This window comes from Oryctolagus cuniculus, chromosome X, assembly GCF_964237555.1.
Source record: "Oryctolagus cuniculus chromosome X, mOryCun1.1, whole genome shotgun sequence".
Classification (NCBI taxonomy): Eukaryota; Metazoa; Chordata; class Mammalia; order Lagomorpha; family Leporidae; genus Oryctolagus; species Oryctolagus cuniculus.
The window spans coordinates 91699013-91714170 of NC_091453.1; the positions used below are offsets into that span (position 1 = coordinate 91699013).

Below are 15158 nucleotides of genomic sequence, written 5' to 3' on the forward strand. Positions count from 1 at the left end.
GTTATTTTGATGTTGTGTGACTATCCTGTTTCCTAGCAACCTCTCATCTAAACTTTTAGCATCCATCCATTACTATTCCCTGATTCAGTGATTCTTTTCAAATTGTTAAAATTTATTTTCTAACTCATCAGTCAGTCCTTTAATTAGGGATTGCAAAGTAATGATTTCCTGATTCTGTCATTCAATCTGCGTTTATTAGCTGCCATTCTTCTGTAGTGGTAGTGGTGAACTTTGCCTTATCTGTAGGGTGTGAACTCCAGAAACTCAATTTTCTGAGCAAGAAGTTGAAGTAATAGTTATTTTCAGTGGTGGCAAAGGAGTGTTTTTTTATTCTTTAATGTCACTTGATTCAGTGTTTTTTCTTATTTGAATTCAGTGTTTTCCATTGTTCAGTTATTTTAGATGCTCAGATTTTCCCCAGTTTCGCAGGCAGGAGTCAGACTCGTTCCCATGTCTTTTACATACAGCTCTCTTAATCTTCAAGCACTTTCTTAGATTCTGGCACAGGATTCCGAGACTCACCCTACATTTTCCTTTCCCCAGTCCTGAAATCAGCCATATCCAATGAGCTCTGGTTTCTTTTAATGCAGAATGGTGTTTAGAAACCAAAATCTGGAAGTTGGGTGTTAGAAGCACAATCTATGAGTGTACTGTATTCTAGTCTATGAGCTACAAAACATTTGTATAGTGACCAACTGTCCTGATTTTCCTGAGGCTTGGAATTTTCCAGTGTTAATAACTGGGAACATCTTAGGCAAACTGGGACAAGTTGGTCACCCTAAATTGATCACATTGTTACTACACAGTAAAGATTGAGGAAGAATCATGGAAATTGGAGTCGGGATATGGAGATCAGTAGTAACTGAGGTAGCTGTAGATTCCCAGGATAGTTAAGAATTTCTATTTAAATGATCTCTTCTAGCTGTAAAATGTGTGTGTGGGTCTATGGCAGTGGATCACAAACTTGACATTAGTATCATCTGGAAAGCAATTAAAAAATGCCAATGCTTGGACCCCATACATTTTAATTTAATTGGTTTAGGGAAGTGCTCAGGCATCAGTATTTTTAATACCCCCCAATGATTCTAATGTGCAGCCTAAGTGAAGAACCAGTGGCCTAGGTCAAGCTTTACCTACCCAAGTCTAGTTTTGGACCAGCAGCAGCAGCAAGGTGTAGCCCTGAGCCAAGCACTCAGGTGCTTCTTAGAAATCCAAATTTGCAGGGCTGGCATTGTGGTGTGGTGAGTTAAACTGCTGCCTGCAGCCACCAGCATCCTATATGGGTGCTGGCTCAAGTCCTAACTGCTTCAGTCCAGCTGGGAAAAGCAGCAGAAGAGGTACCAAGTACTTGATCCCCTGCACCACATGGGAGACCTGGAAGTAGCTCCTGGCTCCTTGCTTTGGTCTGGCCCAGCCCTGGCTGATGCCACCCTTTGGGGAGTGAACCAGTAGATACAAGATCTCTGTCTCTCTCCCCCTCTCTCTGTAACTCTGCCTTTCAAATAAATAAATTAATTTTTAAAAACTCCAAGCGTACAGGCTCCATGCCATGTGAATTAGGAACATTGAGTGTAGGGCTCAGCAGTCTGCTTATCATGTCCTATAGGTGATTCTGATGCATATTCAAGTTTGGGAGCCACTGACTGCACGTTAGTTAGAACACTTGAGGACCTTTTTTTTTTTTTTTTAAGACTTATTTATTTGAGAGGCAGAGTTAGACAAGGGTGGGTGGTTGGAGAGAAAGAGTAGAGAGCTAGCTAGTTTATTGCCCAAATGGCTATGAGCTTCTTCCAGGTCTCCTATGCGAGTGCAGGAGCCCAAGGACTTGGGCCATGTTCTACTGCTTTCCCAGGCCATAGCAGGGAGCAGGATCAAAAGTGGAGCAGCTGGGACTTGAACTGGTGCCCATATGGGATGCCGGTGCCATAGGCAGAGGCTTAACCTGCTATGCCACAGCACTAGCCAGCACACCCCCCCCCGCCCCAGGGCCTTTTAAAAGCAGGATCATGGGATTGTCTCCTCGGAGATTCTGATTTGATTTGTTGTGGGTGTGGCCCTGGCATCATCATATTCCAAGCTTTCCACATGACTCTGATAGAATTCCTGGGGTGAGAATTACTGTCTAGGGTTTTTTTTTTTTTTTAAGATTTATTTATTTATTTGAAAGAGTTACAGAGAGAGGTAGAGACAGAGAGGTCTTCCATCCAGTGGTCCACTCCCAGATGGCCGCAAAGGCTGGAGCTGCGCCGATCCGAAACCAGGAGCCAGGAGCTTCTTCCAGGTCTGCCACGCAGATGCAGAGGCCCAAGGACTTGGGCCATCTTCTACTGCTTTCCCAGGCCACAGCAGAGAGATGGATCTGAAGAGGAGCAGCTGGGACTAGAACCGGTGCCCATATGGGATGCCAGCGCCTCGGGCCAGGGCGTTAATCTGCTGCGCCACAGCGCCAGCCCCTATATAGAATTTTCGTCTCCAAGCCCAGGAGTTGACATAATGAGTCAAAGCGCACACATTGAGTATTACATAGAAATTAACTAGCTAGGCAATACGTATGACATGTAGCTTGCTTTTCTACTTCCTCCTCGCCTGGACCTTCCCAGGTGTTTGGAGCGTTGATTTGCAGTCCTTTGCAAAGGTTTTCCTCCTGGAAAGCACTTCCTTTCCCGCCACCCCTGCGATTATTTTGGTGGGTGTGCTGAAAGTGGGGCTTGTCATACGTATTGCCGGAGCTGCCCTGATCCGAAGCCAGGAGCCAGGAGCCTCTTCAGGGTCTCCTATATTGGTGCAGGAGCCGAAGGACCCGGGCCATCCTTCGCTGCCTTCCTAGGCCACAGCAGAGAGCCATATTGGAAGTGGAGCAGCCGGGACTTGAAGCAGGGCCCATACAGGATGCCGGCACTGCAGGCGGTAGCCACACCTGCTGCGCCACAGTGCCGGCTCCCGAATATCTGGATTTTTAAAAGATCCCCAAGGTGATTCAACTCTGTAGCCTGAGTTATGATCCTCATTAGGTCTCTGGCTCCAAACTTATCTGCACATTGAAATGCCCCAGGGATATTTGCATTCTCTGATTACCTTTACTTGTAACCAAGCCAAGAGATAGCTGAGAAGAAGAGAGAGTGATATTATACTTTGTTATTTCCTCCAATAGGCTGTAAGATTTGAGAAACTTAGGGCTATACCTTGGTTGCTGTTGTACCTCTCACACCTAGGAGTGTCTGACATGTGGCAGGTGCTCAGGGAGGCAATATAGTATCCTGGGCAAGAGGAGTGGCTTTGGGATCAGACGACCTGAGCTTGAATCCTGTCTCCATCACTTACATGCTGTGTGACATCAGGCAACTTATTCTCTCCAACACTTTGTCACCCTGTCCTCATAAAATAAGGGGAATGGTGGTACAGATGTTCGTTAACTTACATTGAGGTTAGGTCCTGATAAACCAATGGTAACTTGAAAATATCATAAGTCAAAAATGTGTTTGAGGGGTTGGTGTTTTGGTGCAGTGGGTTAAGCTGCCACCTACAATGCCAGCATCCTATATCAGAGCACTTGTTCAAGTCTCAGCTGCTCCCTTCTGGTCCCACTCCTTGCTAATGAAGGATGGTTCAAGTACTTGGGCTGCTGCCACCTGGCTGGGAGACCCAGATAGATTCCTGGCTCCTGAGTCCTACCCAGCCTAGTCCTAGCTGTTGTGGCCATTTGGGGAGTGAATCAGCAGATAAAAGCTATCTCTGTCACTCTGCCTTTCAAATAAATAAATAAATCTTTAAAAAATGTATCTGAAACACCTCACCTAGTGAACATCTTTGCTTGGAAACAGCACACCGTAGGGTCTTGGTTGTTCACCCTTATGATCACACGAATGATTGTGCTTGTTGTCACTGGCTAGTACCATGAGACAGAATCAGACTCCGTACTGCCAGCCCAGGAAAAGACCAAAATTCAGAATTCAGAGTACAGTTTCTGCTGAATGTATATCATTTTCATACTATATGAAGTCAAAAAATCCTGAGTCCCACCCTCGTTAGCTGGTACTTAATTTTATTTATTTATTTTTAAAGACTTATTTATTTGAGAAGTAGACTTACAGAGAGAGATCTTCCATCCCATGGTTCACTCCCCAAATGGCCGCAACAACCGTGGCTGGGCCAGGCTGAAGCCAAGAGCCAGGAGCTTCTTCTGGGTCTCCCATATGGGTGGCAGTTGGCTCCAAGTATTTGGGCCATATTCTGTTGCCTTCCCAGGGTCTTTCCTAAGGAGCTGGGTTGGAAGTGGAGCAGCTAGAACTTGCAGCAGCACTCCAATAAGGAATGCTGGCCTTGCAAATGGTAGCTTAACCTGCTGTGCTACAACACCAGCCCTGGTACTTAATTTTAGGCAAACAAAGCCAAACAGACATTGGAAAGAGTCCCTTCCCTGTTTGTGTGGGTGTTTCTCAGCATTTATGTTCTATTCCAGTGTTACAACTTCTAGTGAAAAGTTTAAATGCATTTCGAAGAAAAATGAAGCATAGAAAACAGGGAAGGCCAGCCCTCTTATTTTCTCACCCTCATAATATTGGTTGCTAAAAATAACGCACTTGTCAAATCCCTTTGTTCTCCTGTGAGTAGTGCTAATGTCAGACATGTTTTCTGAAAATAGCTGTGACGAGATGTCATGGATCAAGGGCTTTGGTATAGAAGCGATGGAGTTCCCTTCAGGAGGAAAGAACTCAGGTTCGCTGATGGCTCAGAACACCTGCTAGCTTGCCCTTTTGACTTCCTCAGAGGAAACTTGGTTCTAGGGGTGGGTTTTTCAAAAAAGTAAGCAGACGTAAGTGCTGTGTGGAATCCTGCATTAGATCCTAAGCAGAAAAAGGACATCAGTGGGAAAGGTAGTGAAGTCTGAATGATGTCTACAGTTTAGTGAGTAGCGTTATACTAATGTTAATGGGATAGTATTTTGCTTTCCACATTTTTTTTTTTTTTGCAAGAACAGGAAGAGGAAGGGCAAGTGTCTCCTGGGAGTCTCTCAAGTGTATGAAGCTCACCTAGCATACTAGGGTAGTAAAAGTCCGGTGCAGTTTGAGTGACAGTTGGCTAGCTGTCTGCGTGTCCCCACTCCACTCTGCCAGGGAGGGGCTGAGAGAATGTCTCAGGTGACTTCCTTTGGGCCTGGCCAGCTCATCCTGCCAGGTTCCTCATGGAGGGCTGTGGGATGCAACTCTGTAGTACACGGTGCTCTCTTTTTGGCGATGACACAGGCACTGATTTCACGGGCTGTCTTCAGTATCTCCACAGCCTTGCTGTGCTCAGTAGCTTGCAAATGCACGTTATCCATAGCTAGTACTCGGTCGGCATCCTGAAGTCCTGCTTGACGTGCGTCGGAGTCAGGAATCACCTTGCAGATGAAGATGCCTGGCTGTGAGGCCTCTCCTCCTCGGATGTTAAATCCCAGCCCCACTCCAGGAGGCTTCCTCAGTGTGACGATTCGGGGCAGAAACTGGCTCAGCTCATTGTTGTAGCTGGGTGGTGTACTCTCTGGTGAGGTGACTCCATGCTGGGGGATTCTCATAGGCAGGCAGGAGAACCACTAGGTAGTCAGCATAAAGAATCTGGCTGTCCATCTTCAGTGAAGTCTGATGTCTGGGAAGCCAACAGGGTAGTTTTGACCAATGTGCCAGAGGTAGTTAAGTTGTTAGCATTAGAGGAGGCTGGGTGAAGGGTATATATAAACTCTACTCTATTTACAGTTCTTCAGTAAATCTCAAATCAGTTCAAAATGCCAATCAAAAAAACCCAAAGTATAGTATTTTCAAAACTAAACATACTGACTAAAAGCTAATTCTAGAAAAACTGTATTGGGGCTGACGCTGTAACATCCCAAGGAAAGCTACTGCTTGCAATCCCAGCATCCCATCTGGGTGCTGGTTCATGTCCCAGCTGCTTCACTTCTCATCCAGCTCCCTGCTAATGGCCTGGGAAAAGCAGTGGAAGATGATCCAAGGGCTTGGGCCCCTGCTACCCATGTAGGAGACCCAGATGAAGCTCTTGGTTCCTGTCTTTGGCCTGGCCCAGCACTGGCTTTTGTAGCCATCTGGGGAAGGAACCAGCAGACAGAAGATCTCTGGGTGTGTGTGTCTCTCTCTCTGACTCTGCCTTTCAAATAAATAAATATTTAGAAAAAAAAGAAAAGCCATGTCTAGGTAGGTGTTGAGGCCAGGGCTCAAGGGCAAGAATTTTACTTACCAAGACACCCAGATATGAAGGTGTGTTTGACTATGTAGTATCCATGACAAAGTGCTAAGAGGGGTAGCATGTAGGGATTCTTTTGCAGAGAAACTTCTAGCAACCTATCCAAAAAAAAAAAAAAAAGTACCTTTCAGTGTAAGTGAGCCGAGTTCAAAACACAGCAGCCAGACTGACTTAAAGGACGTTGAAATCTGTTTTCCTAAACTAGTATGTTCATGTTGTTTGTTCAGCCTAGGGTTTGGAAGGAGCTTCTTCTCACTGTGGCATTAAACCTAGAATGGTAATTGGGTTCCAGTAGGGTGCCCAGAACACAAAGGGCAGGAAAACAGGACATTCTGGCCCAAGTTAAAGCAACAGCCTCCTCTGTGTCCTGTTCTCTAGTCCTGGTATCTGGTGATTTGTGGGGTTATGTCCTGTGGCAGCTAAAAGGCAGGTGCCTCTGTCACCTAGTATGAGCAGCATGGTAATTTAAAAAACATGTATTATTAAAACATGTTGGGAGGGATGTGCAATTTAAAAGCACTGTGCTGTTCTTTGTTCTCAGAAGTTCTTCAGCGATGCACCCTTTTTTGTGTGCTCTTCATAGTTGTGATCAGCAGGTGTGCCTGCTCCTTCTGCTTCTGCGGGTTTCACTTAACATTATTTCACATTCCTGTTTGCACCCACACAGTGCACATGATTGCCGTCTTTAATGGCTGTGTACCATTCCTTTGTATCGCCTGGCGTGCCAGTTCTTAGGACTGGGCTCATTGTCTCTGAGCAGACCTAAGGGCCTGCTGTCTCTTAGTACCAGGAGTCTATTTTAATTTCTGAAAATGGCGACTAGCATGGGCGTGGGATCGTGTGGGATTCCTGAGTCATCAGTGCACAGCTCAGTCTGAGTGCTTTGTTAACATGGCTTGGCTCACCACCACCCAGTGGCAGAACCTCCCGTTACTGCCTTGGATCTGAGCCAGGTACTTCCCAGGCTCAGAGGCAGAAGGATAAGACCCTGACTCTCACAGCCCTGACCCTGAGCCGCTGTTACCTGCATGCCCACAGCAGGAAGTGTCTGCTGCTTTCTCTCCACGCCTGGGATAAAACTGTCACCTGTCTTTCCCAACAGAGCTTGCCATAAGAGAAAGGCAACAGCAGTGGGAGAAGGGGTTATTGCAGCTGAAGAAATAAGGCTCAGGTCAGTGGTGCGAGAGCTGTAGCTCTAGGTGTATCTGGGAGAATGAAGTGAGGTGAGGGGACTGATGTGGGCCAGGCAAGCCGTCGGGATAAAAGGGCTAGAAGTTTCTGCAGTTTCCATCTCTAGCCCGGCATCCTAACTCTACTCCCCTTGCGTGCCAGTCCAGCACACCTACTTTCCAGGGACGCACCCAAGTGTCCCCCAGCACCATGAATATGCCCCGAGGAGCGTGTGTACACTGAGCTCCACGTGGAGACCCCACAAAATGTTGCCAGGGGTCATCATGTGTATTACACCCTGCCCAAACTCCATCCCATTTAAATATTAGATGAGGGCACCAGGCTATACCCCATAAAGGGGGTCCACTAAACCGAGGGAGCTCTCTCTGATTCCTCTGATTCCACTTTTCTCTTTCTGGCCCTCTCATGGTGAGTGTCTTTCCTCGTGAGGTTACCCACATTGATGGCTGAAGGTGAACTCACCTTGACTTTGCATCAATCCTGCTGCCTTTAATACATTTTACCGAAGTCCTTGCTTTGAATTCTTTCCTCGTGGGACAACAACCTGGAAAAGGCACACCAGGAACGTGTATCCCAACAACAGGGACCATCTCAAGTTCTGGAATGTTGGGTGTCAGCTCTTGTTGTCTACAGTCCCTTCTGTCAGAAATCCAAGTTTTGGGAGCCAGGGTTGTGCAGCAGGTTAAGCCACTGCCTGTGGCACTGGCATCCTATAGGAGCACTGGTTTGAGTCCTGGCTGCTCGGTTTTCAATGCAGCTCCCTGCTAATATGCCTGGGAAACAACAGTAGGTGATGGCCCAAGTATTTGGAGTCCTGCTACCCACGTGGGAGACCCAGATTAAGCTTCTGCTCCTGGCTTCTGCCTGTCACAGCCTGGGGCATTGCAGCCATCTGGGCAGTGAACCTGCTGATGGAAGATGTCTCTGTCTCTGTCTATTTGTCTCTCTCTGTTTGTCTCTGACCCTCTTTCTCTCTCTCGCTCTGCTTTTTTTAAAAGATTTTTTAAAAAGATTTATTTATTTATTTGAAAGTCAGAGTATACAGAGAGAGAAGAGGCAGAGAGAGAGGTCTTCCATCTGGTGGTTTACTACCCAGTTGGCCACAACGGCCGGAGCTGTGCCAATTTGAAGCCAGGAGCCAGGAGCTTCTTCCGGGTCTCCCACGCGGGTGCAGGGGCCCAAGCACTTGGGCCATCCTCTACTGCTTTCCCAGGCCATAGCAGAGCTGGATCAGAAGTGGAGCAGCTGGGACTTGAACTGGCGCCCATATGGGATGTCAGCGCTTTAGGCCAGGGCATTAACCTGCTGCGCCACAGTGCCGGCCCCTAAAGATTTATTTATATATTTGGGCTGGCGCCGCAGCTCACTAGGCTAATCCTCCGCCTGCAGCGCCGGCACACCGGGTTCTAGTCCCAGCCGGGGCGCTGGATTCTATCCTGGTTGCCCCTCTTCCAGGCCAGCTCTCTGCTGTGGCCAGGGAGTGCAGTGGAGGATGGCCCAGGTCCTTGGGCCCTGCACCCCATGGGAGACCAGGAGAAGCACCTGGCTCCTGGCTTCGGATCAGTGCGGTGCACCAGCTGCAGCGCACTGGCTGAGGCAGCCATTGGAGGGTGAACCAATGGCAAAGGAAGACCTTTCTGTCTGTCTCTCTCTCTCACTGTCCACTCTACCTGTCAAATAAAAAAAGATTTATTTATATATTTGAAAGGCAGAGTTACAGCAAGGGAGAGGCAGAGGCAGAGGCAGAGAGACAGAGATCTTCCACCTGCTGATTCACTCCCCAAATGGCTGCAAAGGCCGGAGCTGGACCGAGCCAAAGCCAGGAACTAGGAGCTTCTTCTGGGTCTCCCACGCTGGTGCAGGGGCCCAAGGACTTGGGCCTCTGCTGTTTTCCCAGGCCACAGCAGAGAGCTGGATCGAAGTGGAACAACTGGGACTTGAAACAGCGCCCATATGGGATGCTGGCACTGTAGGCAGCAGCTTTACCCATTATGCCATAGTACTGGCCCCTCTTGCTCTAAATAAGTAAAGTAAATCTTAAAAAAAAAAAGAAATCTATGTTTTGATATTCCAATAAATGATTTACAGGGTTGAGCAACAAAAACTGGGAGTCCAGGCTTGGCCTCTATGCCAGCTATGGCCAATTACACGGTTAAAAATATTAGTTGGGAAGCTGACTGGTATCCTGTATGAGTGCCAGTTTGTGTCCCACCTGCTCCATTTTCGATCCAGATCCTTGCTAATGGTCTGGGAAAAACAACAGAAGATGGTCCAAGTGCCTGGGCCCCTGCCACTCTCGTGGGAAATCTGGATGGAGCTTCTGGCTCTTGCCTTCAGCCTGGCTCAGCTGTGGCTATTGTGGCCATCTGGAGAGTGAACTGGTGGATGGAAGACCTCTCTCTTTCTTTCTCTCCCTCTCTTTCTTTCTGTGTAACTCTGACTTGCAAGTAAATAAATCTTAAAAAAAAAAAAAAAAACAACTAGTTGGCAGGCTTCTGAGAAGAATGATGTTGTGTTTGGTGCACTTGATTGTCACATCTGGCCAATAGCACCTGCCTTCATAGAGGTTATGGGAAGGAAGAGTGATGTTCAAAACACAGCTGAATTGGCCCAAGCATCCTGCACTCAAATCTCTGGGGGGTTTACTGAGGTTCTTCAGAAAGTTTGTGGATAATGTTTATTTTTTAATTTTTTAAATATTTAATTTGTTTATTTGAGAGGTAGAGTTACAGACAGTGAGAGGGAGAGACAGAGAGAAAGGTCCTCCCTCCATTGGTTCACTCTCCAAATGGCTGCAATGGCCGGAGCTGTGCCGATCCGAAGCCAGGAGCCAGGTGCCTCTTCCCTGTCTTCCACATGAGTGCAGGGGCCCAAGGACTTGGGCCATCTTCCACTGCCCTCCCAGCCACAGCAGAGAGCTTTATTGGAAGAGGAGCAGCTGGGACTAGAACCGGCATCCATATTGGATGCTGGTGCTGCAGGCAGAGCCTCATCCTATTGCGCCACTGTGCCGGCCCTACCACTGTTCTTTCTTATCCTTTATTGTGTGCTGACTATGTGACTGCCAGTTTCTCTGGGTTCAGACTAGTCAGCAGCCCTGCTGACGGTAATACTGGTAGGAAGAATCAACATGGACTGCTATACAAGAGAGGAAACCATTGAGAGCCTTACAGGGAATTTTTCTTTAAACTTGCTTTTTAAAATTTTATGTGTCTATGTATTTGAGAGGGGCAGAGAGAGAGAACTCCATGTACTGGTTCACTCCCAAATGCCTGCAATGGCGGGAGTTAGGAGGGAACTCTATCTAGTTCTCTCATGTGGAAGGCAGGAACCCAATTACTTGAGCCATCACTGCTGCCTCCCAGGGTCTGCATTAACAGGAACTGGAAGAAGGAACTGGAGTTGGAAATTGAACCCAGGTACTCTGATATGGGATGTGGGAGATTTAACTGCTAGGCTAACTTCCCATTGCATAGTGAATTCTTGAAGGACAAAATAGGCAAGTACCCTGAGCCATGTGGGGCTTATTGAATGATGGGCAGGATCGTATGCTCAAAGTGCTTCTTTTTTTTTTTTTTTAACTTTTATTTAATGAATATAAATTTCCAAAGTACAGAATATTGATTACAATGGCTTCCCCCCCATAACGTCCCTCCAACCCGCAACCCTCCCCTTATCCACTCCCTCTCCCCTTCCATTCACATCAAGATTCATTTTCAATTCTCTTTATATACAGAAGATCAGTTTAGCATCCATTAAGTAAAGATTTCAACAGTTTGCTCCCACACAGAAACATAAAGTGAAAAATACTGTTTGAGTACTAGTTATAGCATTAAATCTCAATGTACAGCACACTAAGGACAAAGATCCTACATGAGGAGTAAGTGCACAGTGACTCCTGTTGTTGACTTAACAAATTGACACTCTTGTTTATGGCCTCAGTAATCACCCTAGGCTCTTGTCATGAGCTGCCAAGGCTATGGAAGCCCCCTGAGTTCACTGACTCTGATAATTTTTAGACAAGGCCATGGTCAAAGTGGAAGTTCTCTCCTCCCTTCAGAGAAAGGTACCTCCTTCTTTGATGACCCATTCTTTCCACTGGGATCTCACTCACGGAGATCTTTCATTTAGGTTTTTTTCTTCCCCCAGAGTGTCTTGGCTTTCCATGCCTGAAATACTCTCATGGGCATTTCAGCCGGATCCGCATGCCTTAAGGGCTGATTCTGAGGCCAGAGTGCTGTTAGGACATTTGCCATTCTATGGGTCTGCTGTGTATCTCACTTCCCATGTTGGATCATTCTCTCCCTTTTTGATTCTATCAGCTAGTATTTGCAGACACTATTCTTGTTTATGTGCTCCCTTTGGTTCTTAGTCCTATCATTATGATCAATTGTGAACAGAAATTGATCACTGGGACTAGTGAGTTGGCATTGGTACATGCCACCTTGATGGGATTGAATTCGAATCCCCTGGTATGTTTCTAACTCTACTGTCAAAGTGCTTCTGATAAGAGGTAGGCTCTGAACTTTCTGGAGGCAGGCTAAGACACAACTAAAGGGAGACCCCATGGCAGCTGCATGCTCTTTAAGAAAATTTTCCTGGGGCCAGCACGGTGGTGTAGCAGGTAAAGCTGCCGCCTGCAGTGCCGGCATCCCATATGGGTGCCGGATCGAGTCCTGGCTGCTCCACTTCTGATCTAGTTCTCTGCTATGGCCTGGGAAAGCAGTAGATGGTCCAAGTCCTTGGGCCCCTGCATCTGTATGGGAGACCTGGAAGAAGTTCCTGTCTCCTGGCTTTGGCTTGGCCCAGCTCCGGCGGTTGTAGCCATTTGAACCAGTGAATGGAAGACTTATTTCTCCCTCTCTGCCTCTACATTTCTGTAACTCTGCCTTTTAAATAAATAAATAAATCTTAACCAACCAAACAATAAAAGTAGCTTCAAATATGGCTTTAAGTCCACAGGGAGTCAGCATTTAAAAAAATTTAAAAAAGAAAAGTTTCCCTCTGTGCCAGATTGAGTCCTGGCTGTTCTGCTTCTGATCCAGCTCCCTGCTAAGGTGCCTGGGAAAGCAGTGGAAGATGACCTAAGTACTAAGGGCTCTGTAGCCACATGGGAGACCTGGATGGAGTTCCAGGCTCATGGCTTCAATCTGGCCCAGCCCTGGCCATTGCAGCCATTTGGGGAGTGAACCAGTGGATGAAGGGTTCTCCCTTTCTGTAATTCTGCCATTCATTGAAATAAATATTTTAAAAAAATTTTCCCCTTGGGCTCAAGACCTGCAGTGCCAGCATCCCATAAGGGTGCCAGTTCAATTCCGGCTGCTCTACTTCCAATCCAGCTCTCTGCTATGGCTTGCGAAAGTAGTGGAAGATGGCCCAAGTCCTTGGGCCCCTGCATCCGTATGGGAGACCTGGAGGAAGCTCCTGGCTCCTGACTTAGGACTGGCTTAGCTTCAACTGTTGTGGCCAATTGGGGAGTGAACCAGTGGATGGAAGACCTCTGTCTCTCTCTCTGTTTTTGCCTCTCTCTGTGTAACTCTGACTTATAAGTAAATAAATTAATCTTAAAAAAAAAAAAACAAAGAGGAGGAGGTGAGAGGCAGTGGTTATAATTACCTTCAATTCTCTGTAGTCTCTGTACTTGAGAATCTAAGCCATTGCTCTTTGGGTTGTTCTCCCAGAAGTCGGAGACAGGTGTGGGGGAATAGCTCTGTAGTGACCTCTCCTAGCTTTTCCCTTCAGTCATCACAATAGCCAACATTTAATGCGCTACTAAAGCTGCGTTGGGCACGACGCTAAACACTGTTGTAGGGCTTATTCCCTTTAAACAGCAATCCTGTGAGGTAAGTCCTGTTCCTCCTGTCTACACCCAGCTTGATATGGGATTAGCAAAGTACATTAACAGGTTAGAACAACAAAAGGAAGATGCACTCAAAAAGTATTTTTCCTTTACCTGAATAAAGGTATATTGGCTGTGTTAGAGGGGAGAGGGAATTTTTTTTCTTTTTTAAAGATTCATTTATTTATTTGAAAGTCAAAGTTACAGAGACAGAGGAGAGAGAGAGAGAGGGATCCTCCATCCACTGGTTCATTCCTCAAATGGCTGGAAATAGGTATTGCTGGGCCATGTCAATGACTGGAGCCTGGAACTTTATCTGGGTCTCCTATGTGGGTGCCAAGGTTCCAAGCACCTAGGCCATCCTACACTGCTTTCCCAGATGCATTAGCAGAGAGTTGGATCAGAAGTGGAGCAGCCAGATCTTGAACCAGCACTCATGTGGGATGCTGGAAGTACAAGTAGCTTCTTAACCTGCTGTACCACAATGCTGAGCCTTTGGAGGGCAGATTCTTTAAATAGCATTCTCTGGTTGGTAGATTCTATGTGGGAAAGTTTGGTTGACACCCAGGGACACATACATTGCACAAGGGGAAGTGCACTGGTGTACTAAATAAAACTCAGTCCTGTTGGAGGTTGTTCTGCCTGAATTCTTTACCCTGCTCAGATTTCCATGCCCCCCCGCACCCCCCCCCCCCCCCCCGTGGCTGAGAAAGTTGTCTGTCTGTGGAAAGAGAAAGGAGGGTGCTGCAGTTCTCTTATGAACCTTGGCTTGCTGAATTGTGATCTTTCGTCTGATATAACTCTTGGGTAGACAGATTTCCTGAATCCCCATGTGAGGGTGACTACCAGTGAAGTTCTCCAGCCTCATTAGCAGGCAAATTGGAGGAAAGTGGATGGGCTGAGCAGCCACGGCAGACCCAGACAGGACACCGAGTCTTTGGACAGAGTGGAGTTCTGGCTTGGGCATGCGGGAGATCTGGGTTGTAGGAGCAGCTCTGCCAACGTTCTGCTGCAGCATGTCCGGCAAGTCTCTTCTCTGTACCCCAGGTTCCTGGGAGTCGGGCTAGGACAAGGGTGGGAACCTTTTCTCTGCCAGGGACCTTTTGGATATTTATTGCATCATTTGTGAGCCATAAAAAGATGATCAATTTAAAAATTAGCTTGCTAGAGGTTGATTGAATTTCAAGTCTCACATGCAGTTGCCTTGGCAGGACCTGGCCAAATGATGTTGTGGGCCTTCCCTAGCCCATGGGCCGATGTTTTCCATGCCTCCAGCTAGAGGCTCTGTAAGGTTCCTTCTAGCTTTGTGACTCATAAGCTGAGCCTGTCGGGATCCTGTCAAAGATCCCTAAGGTGCCTGTGGTGGCTGCTTTACAGATAAGAGCAAATGACGCAGTCTTAGGCAGTGTCAGACCTTTCAGATAGGGTTGAAAGATGGATCTGTCTGGGCAGTTTCTTTTCCTTTGCAGCAGTTATGGGTTAATTGGTTTTTAACTGCTTGATGAGATGGTATACAGGAGAACTAAAAGGTGGATCCTCATTTGAAAGCTAGTTCTGGGACAGGCATTTAACCTGGCTGTTAAGGCTGCTGATTGGGGCTGGCATTGTGGCCATCTGCAATGTCAGCATCCCATATGGGTGCTAGTTTGAGTCCCAGCTGTTCTACTGCCTTTTTTTTTTTTTTTTTTAACATTTATTTATTTATTTGAAAGGCAGAGTCGGAGAGAGAGAGAAAAAAAGAAAGTTTGTCCAAATGGCCACAACAGCCCGAGCTGGGCCGATCTGAAGCCAGGAGCTTCTTCCGGGTCTCCCACATGGGTTCTGGGACCCAAGCCTTTGGGCCATCTTCCACTGCTTCCCCAGGCTCATCAGCATCGAGCTGGATCGGAAGTGG

At 47.0% G+C, this 15158-nt stretch overlaps 1 protein-coding gene across 25 annotated transcripts in view; it reads left to right on the forward strand.

The window, feature by feature from the left end:
- Positions 1 to 15158, forward strand: part of TRMT2B (tRNA methyltransferase 2 homolog B) — a 111645-nt gene that overhangs the window by 41487 nt on the left and 55000 nt on the right. The window lies entirely within an intron of this gene.